Source organism: Acinonyx jubatus, chromosome D4 (genome assembly GCF_027475565.1).
Source record: "Acinonyx jubatus isolate Ajub_Pintada_27869175 chromosome D4, VMU_Ajub_asm_v1.0, whole genome shotgun sequence".
NCBI classification, from domain to species: domain Eukaryota; kingdom Metazoa; phylum Chordata; class Mammalia; order Carnivora; family Felidae; genus Acinonyx; species Acinonyx jubatus.
Genome location: NC_069391.1, coordinates 86,111,179 through 86,127,326, shown reverse-complemented (window position 1 = coordinate 86,127,326; position 16,148 = coordinate 86,111,179). Strand labels below are relative to the sequence as shown.

Sequence of the window (16,148 nt, the reverse complement as noted above, 5' to 3'; positions counted from 1 at the left end):
TTTTCTCCTGTATGCATTTCTATGGAAAAATACCCGCCAAAGACCCCCACATTTTAATGGCATGAAAAATAGTTTAGATGATCTTCCATGAGTCTGGAAATTTGAGTCTCAAAAAACAAACATTTTAACGAATAAAAAGTACACATTTATTCCGCAATTCTGTAAAATATATTCTTCACTTGAAAGCTTTTGGTTTTCTCTCTTTCCTCCTTCAATTATGTTTATTATAATGACAAAACGTCCCAAATCCTTCTGGGCAGGAAACGAAATTCATCATTTTACTCAACCCAATATAATTATTTTGTTTTTACACACTCCCCTTATTCTTGGTCCACCTTAGGTATTTTACATTTTATTTATTTGTTTTTTAAAGTAATCTCTTCCGCCAACAGCCAACCAGGGGCTCAAACTCATGACCCTGAGATCAAGACTCACATGCTCTACTAACTCAGCCAGCGAGGCAGCTTAGGTGTCCTAGGTTTTATAGTTTACATACCAGTGTTCATTTTTCTCATTTCCTCATATATACTCTTCTCATGGTAGTTTTTATGATACTCCTTGTTTATGCATCTTCTGTAATAGCATAATGTTCTCTTGGTTTGATATATTCACACATTGTTGAACAAATGTGTTGTCTAAGGCTCTCTGAATCCCTTTTAGTTATGTCTACATTTTTTTTTTTAACATTTATTCATTTCTAAGAGACAGAGAGAGACAGAGCATGAGTGGGGGAGGGCAGAGAGAGGGAGACACAGAATCTGAAGCAGGCTCCAGGCTCTGATCTGTCAGCACAGAGCCCAACGCGGGGCTCGAACCCACAAACCGTGAGATCACGACCTGAGCCTAAGTTGGATGCTTAACCAACTGAGCCACCTAGGCACCCCAATCCTTTTTAGTAATTTCTAGATAACGATGTGTCCAAATTGGTCTGATCGAGAGGCTACTGAATCTGAGTATTGTGGACACTGAGGCTTATAATTATGTGAGTGTAGGAAAATGTTCAAAATCAAGAAACATTATTCAGTGGACACCTGAACAATGCTGGGGTCTGGGGCGCCAACCCCCACACATTTGAAAATGCACGTATAACTTCTGTCTCCACAAAAAACGTAACTACTAACAGCCTGCTGTTGACTGGAAGCCTTACTGATAAACAAAAACAGTCAATTAACACATGTTATGTGTATTGTATACTGTATTGTTATCATAAAGTGAGTTAGAGAAATACGTTATTAAGAAAGTCATGGGGTGCCTGGGTGGTTCAGTCGGTTAAGTGTCCAACTTCGGTTCAGGTCATGATCTCACTGCTTGTGAGTTCAAGCCCTGCTTTGGGCTCTGTGCTGACAGCTCAGAGCCTGGAGCCTGGTTCAGATTCTTTGTCTCCCTCTCTCTCTGTCCCTCCCCTGCTTGCATGTGATCTGGCTATCTCTCTCTCAAATATAAAAATTAAAAAAAAAATGTTGTAAGGAAGAGAAAATACATTTACAGTGTTGGACTGTATTTACTGAAAAAAACAAAAAACAAACAAACAAAAAACACAAAACAATGTGTGTAAATGTACCTGCACAGTTCAAACCTGTGTTGTTCAAGGGTTAAGTGCACCTTCTCTGAAAGCTTGCCTTCATAGGTGTCTATATGAATTCTTTTCTTGTGCTGGCTTTGGTAACTATGAATCAAATTTCAAACGGTCCTAACATCTAACTGCCTCTTTCCCACTCCCACACTTTGCCCTTTCCCAACCCCTCATTTTTTATTTTTTTTACATTTATTATTATTATTTTTTAGCACTTTCTATGCCCAACATGGGGCTCGAACTCACAACCCTGAGATCAAGAGTCACCAGCTAGGAGCCCCATTCCCCTCCACCCCTCTCTTTTTTAAACCAAGAGATAAGATGGGCTGGGATGATTTGTACATCTCTTTTCCTCCATCCACCTTCTAGGGTGATATGTTAATTGGAAATAAAATGACAAAGGGCAGAAAGAGTCAAGGAGGAGATCACTGGATATGCTCCTTTACAAACTAAGATAATTAGTCTGTGAAAGTTTATAGTTGCGTGGGCACAGTTAAGAACTCTAGGTCAATGAAAAGAGATGTGAATTAAAATCAATACTAGAGTCTTCATTTAAATTCTGCTGTACTTCCCGCAGCGGTTAGCAGGCCAAATGAAATAACCCCACACGGAATATCTGCATAGCAACCTTATCGCTGGTTTAATTTTATTTTCCTACAAATTCCACCTCCGTCTTGATCTCTTTATTTTGTGCAAGCATTTCTGAGTGTATTTCTGATCAGCCATTTTAAAATATTTTTGGAACAAACATACACAAACATTTCTCATATTACTGCCCAGACACACACACACACACACACACACACACACACACAACTCCAGTATCAACCCTCCTTGGTTCATATTTCAAAACCCAGGGCTAGAGACTCCTGAATGGTTAAGAATGCCAAGGATTCAAAATATTTTAAGTAAATTGAAAAAAACCTGTTGTGCTCACTTCCTACTTCACAAATTGCCTATGTTCCGCTGTTCTAGATGAAACATACCTCTTTTACGCTGTAGGGATACCCTGTAGGATCCAGTGTTTAAACAAAACAAAAAAACCAAAAACAAACAGACATTCTCTCTCATACTATTCAGGCTGTCTCCAGTAAATGTTTGGCTTGTATGTCAAAGAAGGCTCTGTATGTAAAAAGAAAGGAGATGTGTCTTGTGCTCAAAAAACAGCCACAGAAGCACTCTGTTGAATAGCAAAAGAACCCCATGAGCTCCAATTTTAGGGTTTATATTACTAGTGATTAACTGTGCCTCTAATCATTTCCACCTCAAATAAATGTGGGGAAATTAGAAAGGAATACACTTGCTGTTTTTCAGCCTTTATCCAGATGTGGGTTTTTATGGGAGAGATAAGAGTCCACAAAAAGCCATTTCAAAGCTATCAGAGGTGATGATCACCACGAAAAGGTTACTATATTTAGTAACGAAAACTTTCTGTCAAGTATGTTCTTAAAGTTGAGTATCACAAATTCTAATTTCTTCTTTCCTCCCTCTCTCCCTTTCCTTCACCTTCCTTCCTTCCCTCCTTTTCTCTCTCCCTTCTCTTCCTTCCTTCCCTCTGTCCTTCTTTCCTCCTTCCCCTCTCCTTCCTTCCTCCCTTCCTTCCTTCCTTCCTTCCTTCCTTCCCCCTTCCCTTCCCCCCTCCTTCCCTTCCTTCCTTTTTCTTTCTTTACTGAAAAAGGAGGGGATTATAAATACCAATCAAGACCTGGAGAAGCAGTTGAGAGATGAACCCTGGGCCAGAGATGTCACCCCAGGACCCTCAGGGGTAAGAAGTAGCTGGTGAAGAACCTCAGCCAGGAGCTACACCTTGTAAATGGGTGTGTTTTATCTTGGTCTCAAAGCAGTCTGGAAAAACCAGATGCCTGGTAAGAAAAATCACTGTCAGAATTTCCAGGATCCAAGATGAGGTCAGGATATCACAGGGCACAATCCTTCTCTACCCTTATCCAGAGCCAGAATCTTGGACTGGATTCAAGAGCGCAGAGAGGTCTCCACGATCAAAGTCTGCTGAGAATAAGAGCCCACCTGGAGGTAGGTCAGACCCACCTGGCTGGGCAACTCCCGAACTACAGAAGGGGAAGGTCAAGAATGTCCTTGAATGGTAGGTATAGCTCTACGGAGGCCTTCGGCAGGGCTGACAACGGAGCCCAAGGGTAGAACTGTCATCAGGACCTCTGCAGCCCCAGAAATCACCAGGAACTCATTCTTGGGCAGCTTCCCCTCACAAAGGCAAGAAGATCCCAAGCAAGTAGTGAGGCAGCTGGGGAGGAACACCATGTTAGAACAACAGGTTCGAGTTCTGGCTCCACCAACTTACAAGCTGTGTAACTTGGGCCACAATTTTAACCTCTCCCCTCAGGGCAAAAGGCTTGGATGAGAGGCCTTCAAGCTCCCTTCTAATGCTCAAGATGCTGTGATAATCTCTGAGCCTTGGTATCCTCAACTTTAAAATGGGCTCATATGACCATTACATTAGCTCCTACAGCTGGCCAGGCCTTCCTCACTTTTTATGCTAAGTGCATCCGTAAAACAGGGATGGAAGAAACTAGGGGGGAAGACAAGACCTCGGCTACCAGTTTCTTTTTCAAGTTCATGGTGTCTCAAAGAGCTGCCAGTCCAGTAGCCTACCGTGAAAGAAATGGGGTGATTCTTTTCACTCTAAGCTTATACAAAATTATTGTTCATGAAATAATTCTAGAGGGGCGCCTGGGTGGCTCAGTCAGTTAAGCGTCCGACTTCGGCTCAGGTCATGTTCTCACGGTTCGTGGGTTCGAGCCCCACGTCGGGCTCTGTGCTGGCAGCTCAGAGCCTGGAGCCTGCTTCAGATTCTGGGTCTCCCTCTCTCTCTGCCTCTCCCTCATTCACACTCTGTCTCTCTCCCTCTCTCTCAAAAAATAAACATTAAAAAAATTTTTTTAGAAAGAAATAATTCTAGAAATCAAAATAAAAGTCACGCATAATGACTTATACCAACCTATCCTCCCCCTGGCCCCCATTTTCCAGGTTTTATCCAGCCTTCGTTTTTCTGCACACGTGGGTTTTTCTGTAGGTATGAAAATTAATTCAGGGATAGCAGTTGAATGGCATTTGAGTCAGATTTATGAAAACAGCATTGTTCCTGTTTTTAGGGTATTTTCAGAGAGAAGAGATTAAAATCTTCTGTGGCTTTTTAATCAAAGCCCCAGAATAGTTCTCTGGTACACAGACTGATTTTGGCTTGATTAAATAAGAAATACTGGCAGAGGAAAAAATATTTTTAATTATCACTGAAACAGTTATCAGCCATGCCATCACGCTACGCACCCTATTAGGGAAATTCGCAATATGCCTTCCTGCCCTTTGGGAGCTAATCTAAGATGAACGCTAACAATCAGAAAAGAAAAGGTACAGAATGAGTACAGTTATTAACAAATGACTATGTGCACACACTGAATAGATGCGAGGATGGTTTCTCTGTCCGTCCTTCCACTGAAATGTATCTGTACCCCTTTCTCATCTTCTCTGGAGCTGGGGCGCTCCATCAGTGTGAGCTCTTTATGTGAACTTTGGCTCCACAGAGATGCCTCTGTAAGACTTTATTTTTAAACCCTTAAAAAAATGTATTTACTGCACAAGCCATATTATCACAGTTCTACTGGAAATAGTTCGGAAATTCACTCCCAAGCTCACCAACTCAAATATATGCAAAGTGAAGCTGTTTTCATTTCTCGATATACAACTAAGGTTAATCGTAACATCATGGCTAACAATTTCCGAGTACATGCTTTATGTCAGACTCTGTGCTAAGCCCTTCAAGTGAATTCTCATGTAATTTTTTTAAGTTTATTTATTTGAGAGAGAAAGTCAGTGAGCAGGGGAGGGGCAGAGAGAGAGGGAGAGACAAAGTCCCAAGCAGGCTCTGTGCTGCCAGCACAGAGCGCGATGTGGGGCTCAAATCCCCGACCTAAGTCGAAACCAAGATTTGGACACTTAGCCAACTGAGCCACTCAGGCGCCCCTATATCTTGTAATTTTTTAAAAATTTTTTAAAAAATCTTTATTTTATTTTTGAGAGAGAGAGACAGTGTGTGAGCAGGGGAGGAGGAGAGAGGGAGTCACAGAATCTGAAGCAGGCTCCAGGCTCTGAGCTGTCAGCACAGAGCCTGACGTGGGGCTCGAACTCACGAACTGTGAGATCATGACCTAATGGCTGTATAATTACAGGGCTTGGGGGCAATTTTTTACTGAGAGAAAATTCATATAACATAAAATTTATCATCTTTAAAATGTACAACTCAGGGGTTTTTAGTATACTCACAATGTTGGGCAACCATCACCACTATCTCATTCGAGAATACTTCCATGAGGCTTACCAACTAGTGGCCACTCTCCAACCCCCCCTTCTCCCAGCCCCTGGCAACCACTAACCTCTTTCTGTGATCTGCCATTTCTGGACATTCCCTATCAATGGAATCCTATAACATGAGGCTGTGATGGTTAGTCTTACGTGTTATCTTGGCCAGGCTGTAGAACTAGTCACTCAGTAAAACACCGATCTAGGTGTGGCTGGGAAGGTATTTTGCAGACGTGGCTAACACCTACAATTAGTTCACTTTAATTAAAGATTACCCTTGATAATCTAGGTGGTCTCATCCCATCAACTGAGGCTGCTGAGCAAAAACAAGGAGAAGGAATTCTGCCTCAAGACAGCAGGTCCAACGCCCTGCCCCAGCTGCTGGCCGGCCCTCTGGATTCCAGACTTGAATGGAACCCACGGTTGTGCGAGCCTATTCCTTAAAAGAAGTCTCATGGAGGTATATGCAGGAGATCCTGTGTCTCAGGAGAATCCTGACTGATACCATGGCATGTGTGCCTACATTCTTTCACTTAGTAAGTTTTCAAAGTTCATCTGTATTATACAGCACACAAGCAGTTTTGTTTTGTGTTTGGTATCTCTCCTTTAACATTGTATCATAGGCAATTTCTCACGCTACACACCATATGTTTTAAGCGCTAGATAATACCACTTTGGAGGCACATGCTTCTTGACCACTGCCCAACTGTTACACGTTTCCATTGCAAACAATTTTGTTGAATGTTAGTGACTTTTCCCGACAACCAAAGGGGACAAGCAGAAATTATGACACAAAGGCTTGAGTTACTGCACATTTTCAGGCTCAAGGGAGGAAAGTACATTAATTGCATTCTTTGTAGTATCTAAATTCAAGAAAAAGCAAAAACAAGTATGCAGTTATTAATATCTAATTATATGCCAAGTACTGAGTGCAGAGGACCTGAGGGGGAGGAGTTAAGAAAAGAATACAATGTTGTTATTAATGCAAATGATAAACAGTTTCCTTCATGGATGGATCTGTCCCCTGTCAACAGGAAATGTGGTCTGTGCTGCTTTGTCACTAATGATGATAGTTTACGCTGAATCATATCTCCCTATTTGTCCACCACCTACCATTAAGAATTCAGTCTGGCTCAGGGAGAAAGCTGATTTTGTTGAGGGTCCATAACAGCTTTCTCTGTGTCTCTATCCATTAAAATATGTAATATCATTTGTTATGTGTTTGAAAATTTGACTTCTGCAGTATGAGTCTGGATACAGTCTTTCGAAGCCTGCCTTTTCCTTTTGAGATGTTTTCACTCTATGTTTGAGACCTATTCATATTAACACAGGTACATCTATCCTAACTACGTGCTGTTTAGTACTCCATACCACACTATTTTGCTTGTTTTCTGTACCATTAAACTCTGCTCTCACCCAATGATTTTGTTCCATGTTTTTTAGAATTTTTTTTTAGAAAATTTTTTAGAATTTTTGTTTTAGAATAGGTTTGTGAGTTGACTGCTTAGCACATTAGCATGTCTGTTTTCTATATATGCATGTAAGAATTTACATTTTCTTCTAAATTCTGTTTGTGTTCTCTAAGTTATTATATAGTCATAACTTGTTAGTTCTAAATGTCTTCCAATCGCTATTGTGATTTCTTCTTAGAACTGTAAATTATCTAAAAATATGCTCACAAGTATCCAAATATATGAGGATTTGGGGGCTTTTTAATATTCCTTCTTATCTCTGTGATGCATTCATTCTGACTGATTTTCTCGTACCTGCTTTCCAGCTTATCCATCTTGACATGGGTCGCACTTACTTGGTATTTCACTCATCCGCCAAGTTTCTAATTTCTGGAACTTACTGTATCCTCTTCAGAGTATCCTTCTATTACCAAGTTTTTACTCAGCTATTTCTTTTTGCTTGTTTTGATTTTTTTGTTATCTTTGTTTAATTTAAATCCAAGTTAGTTAACATAGTGTAATAATGGCTTCAGGAGAATTTAGTGATTCATCACTTACATATAACACCCAGTGCTCATCCCAACAAGTACCCTCCTTAATGCCCATCATCCATTTAGCCCATCCCCCACCCAACACCCTGCCAGCAAGTCTCCGTTTGTTCTCTGTATTTAAGAGTCTTTTATGGTTTGTCTTCATCTGTTTTTTTAATTATTTAAAAACTTTAAAAAAAATGTTTGTTCTTTGAGCGAGCGAGAGAGACAGTGAGCGCAGAAGAGGGCTAGAGAGGGAGACATAGAATCCGAAGCAGGTTCCAGGCCATCAGCACAGAGCCCAAAGTGGGGCTCAAACTTATGAACTGCAAGATCATGACCCGAGCCGAAGTTGGATGCTTAACTGAGTCACCCAGGAGCCACTCTCACTAATCATTTTAAACACACTTAGTATTATTTCAGATTGCTGTATTATCTCCAATATTTGGAAGATGCATTCTCTTGCTTGTAGTGTGTATATTAACTTGTGTCATTTCCTTGTGCGATTTAGAATTTTTGACTGTAGATTTCTCTTTTGGGGAGGGGGGTGGCTTTCTGGGAGTAGGATACCTACTTCTCTTGGGGATTTGGAGTTTCAAGACCACTGGGACAGTTCTATTAGTTTTCAGTTTAGGAAGCAGCATTCTGTGGTGGCGTAAATTCAGATCACACACCCAGTTAAGTGTGCATTTTAATTTTTCATAGGTGCCCCTCTTTCCTGGCTACTCACAGCCATGGCCAGATGGCAAGCTTTCCTGAGGTTTTCCTAAACCACTGGGTAGAATTTTTCTGGTATTCTTTTCAAGCATAGGACTAATTTTTATTTTTATTAAAATTTTTCTTTATATTTGAGAGAGAAGAGAGAGAGAGAGAGAACGCATGCTAGCACAAGAGGGGCAGAGAGAGGGAGACAGAATCTGAAGCAGGCTCCAGGCACTGAGCTGCCAATACGGAGCCTGACACAAGGCTAAAGCATAGGGCCAAATTTTGAGAATCCAGGCTTTACACAGAGGTCTGATAAGATTCTAGCTCCTTCACTCACATGGTCCAAGATCATAGCTCTTTTTCCCATATGGATATAAAAATCCCTGTCTCCCATCATTAAGGCCTATAATTGGGTCTAGGCCTTGACATCACTACGTCACTGTTTTGTTTTGTTTTGTTCTACACTTATGGCTTTGAAATGTTTCCTTTTAATTGCTGTTACATGAGGATTTTCCTTTATTTCTTTTGAGTTTAGGTTTGGCTATATATTGAAATGGGGAAGGGTGTTCTATTTCTGGGTCTGAGATGGTAGGGATTAATTCATATTAGCTCAACCACCATACTATTAGATGTTACAGTACCTCCAATTATTTATTCCTTTTCTTTCCAATATGTCCGCTTTAAGATGGATAAGAGAGCTCATGAAGATTAAAGCTGAGAGTCCCAAAGAATACAGGAAAGATCTTGCTATATGAAAGCCTTGCTATATTAAAACATTCACTGCTGTTCCAAGTACTGCCGTGAAACCTCATGGGATCAATTAGCCAACAATTATTTACAGACCTCCTAATTCCTGAAACACATTGGCCGAGAGGGAAACAGAGATGAGAGTAATGCATAATCAAAGGGCCTTTAATCTACATGATGAAATGAGGCATGTTAAATCATGTGAGACATCTTGAAGGAAGAAACTAATTCAGCACCAACTCTAGGAGGCAGGCTGTTGTCAGATGATCTGTGTTCAAACACTGGCCTCACCAATTAGCTGTGTGCTCTCGGGCCAAATACTTATCTCGCCCCCGGTGCCTCTATTTTCTCATCTGTAACAACAGGTGTAATAAAATACCAACCCCATAAAGCCACTGATAGATTAAAAAATGAGACTATCTGTAAAGTGCTTAGAATAAACAGTACATAGTAAGTACTCAGGCGATGTGAGCTATTCCTAGAGGCCATATATGCGTCATAGGTTTTCTCGTGAAGTCCTTAAAACAGTTATGGCTCTCACAGGGGAGTCATGGTCGCCGAGCTCGAAAGCAGTGGGGTCAGGGGTGGAGGGGAGAAATTCACATAAAATATGTGAAGTGTGATAAATTTACAAAGTTACTCCCTTAGACTATGATATTTATTTCAGTAGAAAATTACTTACTTTTATTCTATCAAAAAATTTCAGGGTTAAAGCAATGACATACAAAGCCCCCAGGAGATGCACGAAATGTAAGTAAAGTATGTTCCTCTTGATACTTCTGGATATTCCTGCAATAAAAGTCTCAGGATCTCGGCACCAGAAGAAAAAGCATTTTTATTTATTTATTTAATTTTTTAATTTTTAAAAATGTTTATTTATTTTAGAGAGAGAGACAGAACGTGAGCAGGGGAGGGGCAGAGAGAGAGAGGGAGACCCAGAATCTGAAGCAGGCTCCAGGCTCCGAGCTGTCAGCACAGAGCCTGATGCGGGGCTCGAACTCAAAGACTCTGAGATCATGACCTGAGCTGAAGTTGGCTGCCCAACAGACTGAGCCACCTAGGCGTCTCCCCAAACCTTAATGTAAGTTCTGGTGATGCTCCAGATACTAATAATCAAATATGAGGTAGGGCTTCATAGAGACCGCAACATGGCAGCAAAATGCAGATCTTCTTGGAAAATTTTGCTTTGCAATTGATTCAAGAAACGTAGATATATATATACAAATCATGTATCTGATAAGGGTCTAGACCCAGAATGTATACATACAACTCTTAAAACTCAACAACTGAAAAATGGGCAAAGGATTTGAATAGACATTTCTCCAAAGAAGATACACAAATGGCTGCTAATCCCATAGAAAGAGGTTCAATATCGTTAGTTGTTAGAGAAATGTCAAATGGAAATTACAACGAGATGGGGGGGCTCTTCAAAAAGCAAATGAAAGCAAATGAACACAACAGAAAATGATGGGCTGACGAAGATGTGGAGAGACTGGAATGCTCCTACACTGTTGGCAGGTATGTAGAACAGTGCACCGACCACCGCCCCCCCCCCCCCCACGCAAAACTGTAGTTCCTTGATAAGTTAAACCTAGTTACTCCATGACCCAACAATTCCACTAAGTACAGACTCAAGGAAATTTAAAACATACCTTTACACAAAAACTTGTACCTAAATGTTGATGGCAGCCTTATTCATAAGAGCCCCAAAGTGAGAAATAATAAATGTCAATCAACTTATGACTAGATAGAGAAACTGTGGGATCTCTAGGTAATGAGACATTACTCAGCTATGAACTGAAGTACTCACACCCACTAGGGCTTGGATGAACCTGGAAAACTTAATGCTCAGTGAAGCAAGGCAGACACGCAAGTCTGCATCTTATATATGATCCCGTTTATATGAAATATCCAGGACAGGCACATCCATAGAGACAGAAAGCAGATTAGTGGCTGCCATAGGATGGGGGTGAGGGATAGGTACGGGGTTTCTTTTTGGGGGGCGTGTCTGGAAATGCCCTGAAATTACTTTAGTGGTGATGGCTGTACAACACAGTGAATATACTAACAACCATAGAATTGCTTTTAAATTTTACATTATGTGGAGTATATCTCAATTAATAAAACACATACACAGAGGTGCCTGGGTTGAGCATCCGACTTCAGCTCAGGTCATGATCTCGCAGTTCATGGGTTTGATCCCCGTGTCAGGCTCTGTGCTGACAGCTCAGAGCCTGGAGCCTGCTTCAGATTTTCTGTCTCCCTCTCTGCCCCTCCCCTGCTCTCTCTCTCTCTCTCTTAAAAATAAATGAATATTAAAAAAAAATAAGTGGGGGGCACCTGAGTGGCTCAGTCGGTTAAGCTTCCGACTTCGGCTCAGGTCATGATCTCATAGTTCATGGGTTTGAGCCTCGTGTCAGGCTCTGTGCTTACAGCTCTGAACCTGGAGCCTGTTTCAGATTCTGTGTCTCCCTCACTCTCTGCCCCTCCCCTACTCTCTCTCTCTCTCTCAAAAATAAACACTAAAAAAAACCCCACATACACATTCAAAGGCTAAATTGATTTTAAAAAGAAACAGAAAAAGAGAAAGGCAGATAATAATATTAACTGTGATTCATTTCCATTTTAATTGGCTGACAATTTGGTGGCTTTTTCATGGGGTGGAAGAGAGACAAAAATATAGGGAAACTTGTTTTTTTCTTTTAATCATCATACTAATAGCACAAAGATTGCCAAAAATGTGGTATTTTGTTCAAACCTCCACTTAGTAGGCTATGCATGAGCTTCTAAGATCTGAAGGCCTCGCCATCTAGAAATAACTATTTGAAACCTCCAATGAAACCAGACATGTTTATTAACAGCTCAAAAGAAGATGATCAATTTAAAGAAAAGTTGAGATTACAGATTGCAGATCATAGCCCATGAAGGAGATATATGGGAGCTTAATTTTCAATTACAGGGTAGAAAAATCAATCAAAACAATCAACAGAAAACCGGGATCATTCTGAGAACAGCGTGACCTGAAAATCCCTGCAGGAAAGGAAAAATCAAACTAATGGCCAAGAAAAAAATCAGCGGTCATTAATTAATGACTCACAACCAGCTGCATCCAAATACTTCCCTAAGTTCTTTGGACGATACAATCATGGTCCTGGTCCTCATGCAGTTTAGAGTCTAGGTGAAGACACAGATCATTTCAGATATGTGAGTATGTTGGGGCACCTGGGTGGGTCAGTTGGGTAAGTATCCAACTGTCGGTTTTGGCTCAGGTCATGATCTCACAGTTCTTGACTGCAAGCTCCACATTGGGCTCTGTACTGACAGTGCTGAACCTGCTTGGGATTCTCTCTCTTCTCTGCCTGCCCCTTCCCGCTCACTCACATGCACTCTCAAAATAAATAAACAAACTTAAAAAAAAAATGGGCTAAGCGTCTGACTTCGGCTCAGGTCATGATCTCACTGCTTGTGGGTTTGAGCCCCGCGTCGGGCTCTGTGCTGACAGCTCGGAGCCTGGAGCCTGCTTCGGATTCTCTGTCTCCCTCTCTCTGCCCCTCCCCTGCTCATGTTCTGTTTCTCTCTCTCTCAAAAATAAATAAACATTAAAAAAAATTAAAAATAAAAAGGACATGTGAGTATGTCACCCAGATCTGGAGCTGAGTCTGCTCTGAGAGTTACCAGCTGTGTGACCTGCGTAAGCTACTTAAGCCTGTTAAGACACAGTATCCTTATCAGCCAGAGAGGGATTGACAGTAAGATTTCCCAAGACCGCAGGTGAGGGTTAAGTGGGATAAGGAATGCAGAAGATTTAGCCTGGCCCTCGGCTGGAAGGCTCAGGAAGTGTGCAACAGGTTAAAACAGGAGCAAAAGTAGACAGAACAGAGCTTTCCAAATTCACTTCTACTCTGGTGCAAGTAAGAACCAAACGCAAAGAAGCATAAGGGAAAGAAGACGCAGGAATCCGGAATCTCTTTCCATTTCTACCACACATGTAGCTGCCATCACTTAGCTTTTTGGTTGCTTCATCTAAAAACCTTGAGGAAGAAGTTTTTATTTTGCAGTGTATTTATCGTATTCTCACTTGGTCCTATTTCCTTGAAGACTATCCAATTAGAGATATTTTGGTGGAAAATTCTGAGGCCTGGAGGACCCAATCCCAGGGCAGGGCTGAACAGAAACTTCTCTTTAGAGCCGGCAGAAACTCAAGTTTTATTTTAAGTTTAGCTTTTAATTGTCTTCAAACCAGTAAATACCCACCGACACCAGTCTCAGAAACAAACCCGTAAATACCCACCGACACCAGTCTCAGAAATATGGTAGGAAGGGGCAGACAGAATAGGGGGAACGTGACATAAGTTAGATACAAGTGACCCAAACTCTGCTCACTACTTAAGTCCTTGCTCTGGGACAGAGTGCAAACAGTGGCCTCCTGGTGTCTTAGTGTTGTCATCAGTCAAGAAGGAAGGATACCTGACCTGAGTCTCGGTGGGGGGTGGGGAGTGGGGGGGGAGGCATTAAATGTGATGAACTATAAAGTGAACAAGATTCTCTTCCTCTTTTTTTTTTTTAATGTTTATTTTTGAGAGAGAAAGAGAGGGAGACAAAGAGAGAGCTTGAGTAGGGGAGGGACAGAGAGACAGAGAATCCCAAGCAGGCCCTGAGCTACCAATGCAGAGCCTGACGTGGGGCTCCAACCCACAAGTTTTGAGATCATGACCTAAACCGAAACCAAGAGTGGGTCACACAACCAAATGAGCCACCCAGCACCCCCCCCCCCCCCCCCCCCGCCTTTCCTCTTCTTCCTTCTCCCTTCAGGGAGGGTGGGCGTTCCCAGTCACTTCTACCTTTCTCCTTGGGGAGGGGAGGGACTACTGTTGAAAGGGGACTGTGGAAGGAGTGACCTGACATTTGTCCCTTTTCCCCGATGGACAGAATGGGACTGATGGCTCCTCGATGTCGAAGAAACCACAGCCACGGCAGTGACAAATGGTCGGTGGTGGCACAGGGCTTGGGACCTCCGTCACTGTAGATTCTTAGTCACCTGCCCCAAAATCAAAATGAGGAACTGATCTGTTGTTAAATGTAGAGTTTAAATACATTTTAATGATTTTTCAGTTTACATCCAAGATCGCAAACATCCAAGGTTAGGGGGTCAGAACAGCAGTGACCTAGGCATGACTCAGGGTCTGTGGGGGCCCGACCGTTCTTGCCCAGCGCTGGCATGTGGAAATGAGGGTCTTTGGTGGCCTCGTCTCCTCAGTTTTTGGAAGAGAAACTAAGAATCTGAGTTGGTGTGAAACCACTCAATTTTTAAATGTGAAGCTTAGGGGCACCTGGATGGTTCGGTAGGTTGAGCGTCTGACTCATGTCCCAATCCCAGGGCCGTGAGATGAAGCCCTGGGTTGGGGTCTGCGCTGGGGGTGGAGCCTGCTTAGGATCCTCTCTCTCTCTCTCTCTCTCTCTCTCTCTCAAAATAAACAAATAAATAAGCTTAAAAACAATTGTTAAACTCCGTGAGGTCACATCAAATACAAGCCAATTTCCTCTTTAAAAAAAGTATGTATGTATGTATTTATTTATTTATTTATTTAGACAGTATGAGCATGTGAGCACAAGCAGGGGAAGGGAAGAAAGAGTGAGGGGTGTAGGGGTAGACAGAGAGGGAAAGAGAGAATCCCAAAGCAGGTCCGCCCGTGCAGGGCTCAATCTCACAAACCGTTGAGATCATGTCCTGAGCTGCAATCAAGAGTCCAACGCTTAACTGACCAGGCCACCCAGGCACCCCCCCTCCCCCCAAGCTGTCTCTCATTCCTGTTTTCCCACTGAAGATGGTATAGGAACACGACAAATCAGACAAGGGAGAGCCACCTTGCTCAGAGGACAGCAAATACTGCACGACTGGGAAACGATCACCATCACCATGACCTCGAGAAGCGTCTGGTGGCCCTGAGTCCTACACGTGTTCTGTGAGTGTCATCTTTGTGCAGCACCAGGGGCAGAGAGGTGGGGTGAAGCTAGCGAGAAGGTGGCGCTCCTACCCCTGAGACCACACATTCGGGTAAGCAGGAGGGGGCGGGCACAGAGATCACAGACAAGAGACCTTGCTGGCCTGCAGGAGAGCTGCCCCAAAGTTGTAAGAATTCAAGGCCGCCCTGAGATAACCATGAGCCGGGATTAAGAAAGGCTGAAGTTCAGATGAGCCTTTGATGTGAGAATACAATTCAACAGGCAGGGATTGCTTCTGAGGACAAAGGAGAGTGGGGGAAACACCCCAAAACCAAGGAAAAGGGGGAAGAAACATTCAAATGCTTCTGTCCTAAGCACTTTTAACAAACTGTAAAAATAACCCCTGAAAGTATAGTCTTTCCTAAGCACTTTTATAGTCCATTATTTTCTGTAATCTTGAAATCTAACAACACTTTTTTTAAATTTTTTATTTTTTTAGTAAAAACAATTTTTTTTTTAAGTTTATTTTTGAGAGACAGAGTGAGAGTAGGGGATGAGCAGAGAAGAGGGAGACACAGAATTTGAAGCAGGCTCCAGGCCCTGAGCTGTCAGTACAGAGCCCAATGTGGGGCTTGAACCCATGAACCGCGGGATCATGACCTGAGCCGAAGTCAGACGCTCAACTGACTGAGCCACCCTGGCCCCCCTAACAAGCCTTTAATTTACAGATAAAGACACAGATAATTTACAGATAAAGTAATACAAGAAAGGTCAGGAAACTTGCTCAAGGTCACATGGCCAGCCTGGAGACCCAGGTCTGTCTGACCCCACAGTGCTTCCTGAAGAGTGCATTCAGTCCGCAGTGGG

General features: G+C 42.3%; 1 protein-coding gene across 2 annotated transcripts in view; it reads right to left on the bottom strand.

Moving 5' to 3' along the window:
- Positions 1 to 16,148, bottom strand: part of SLC1A1 (solute carrier family 1 member 1) — an 83,511-nt gene that overhangs the window by 42,803 nt on the left and 24,560 nt on the right. The window lies entirely within an intron of this gene.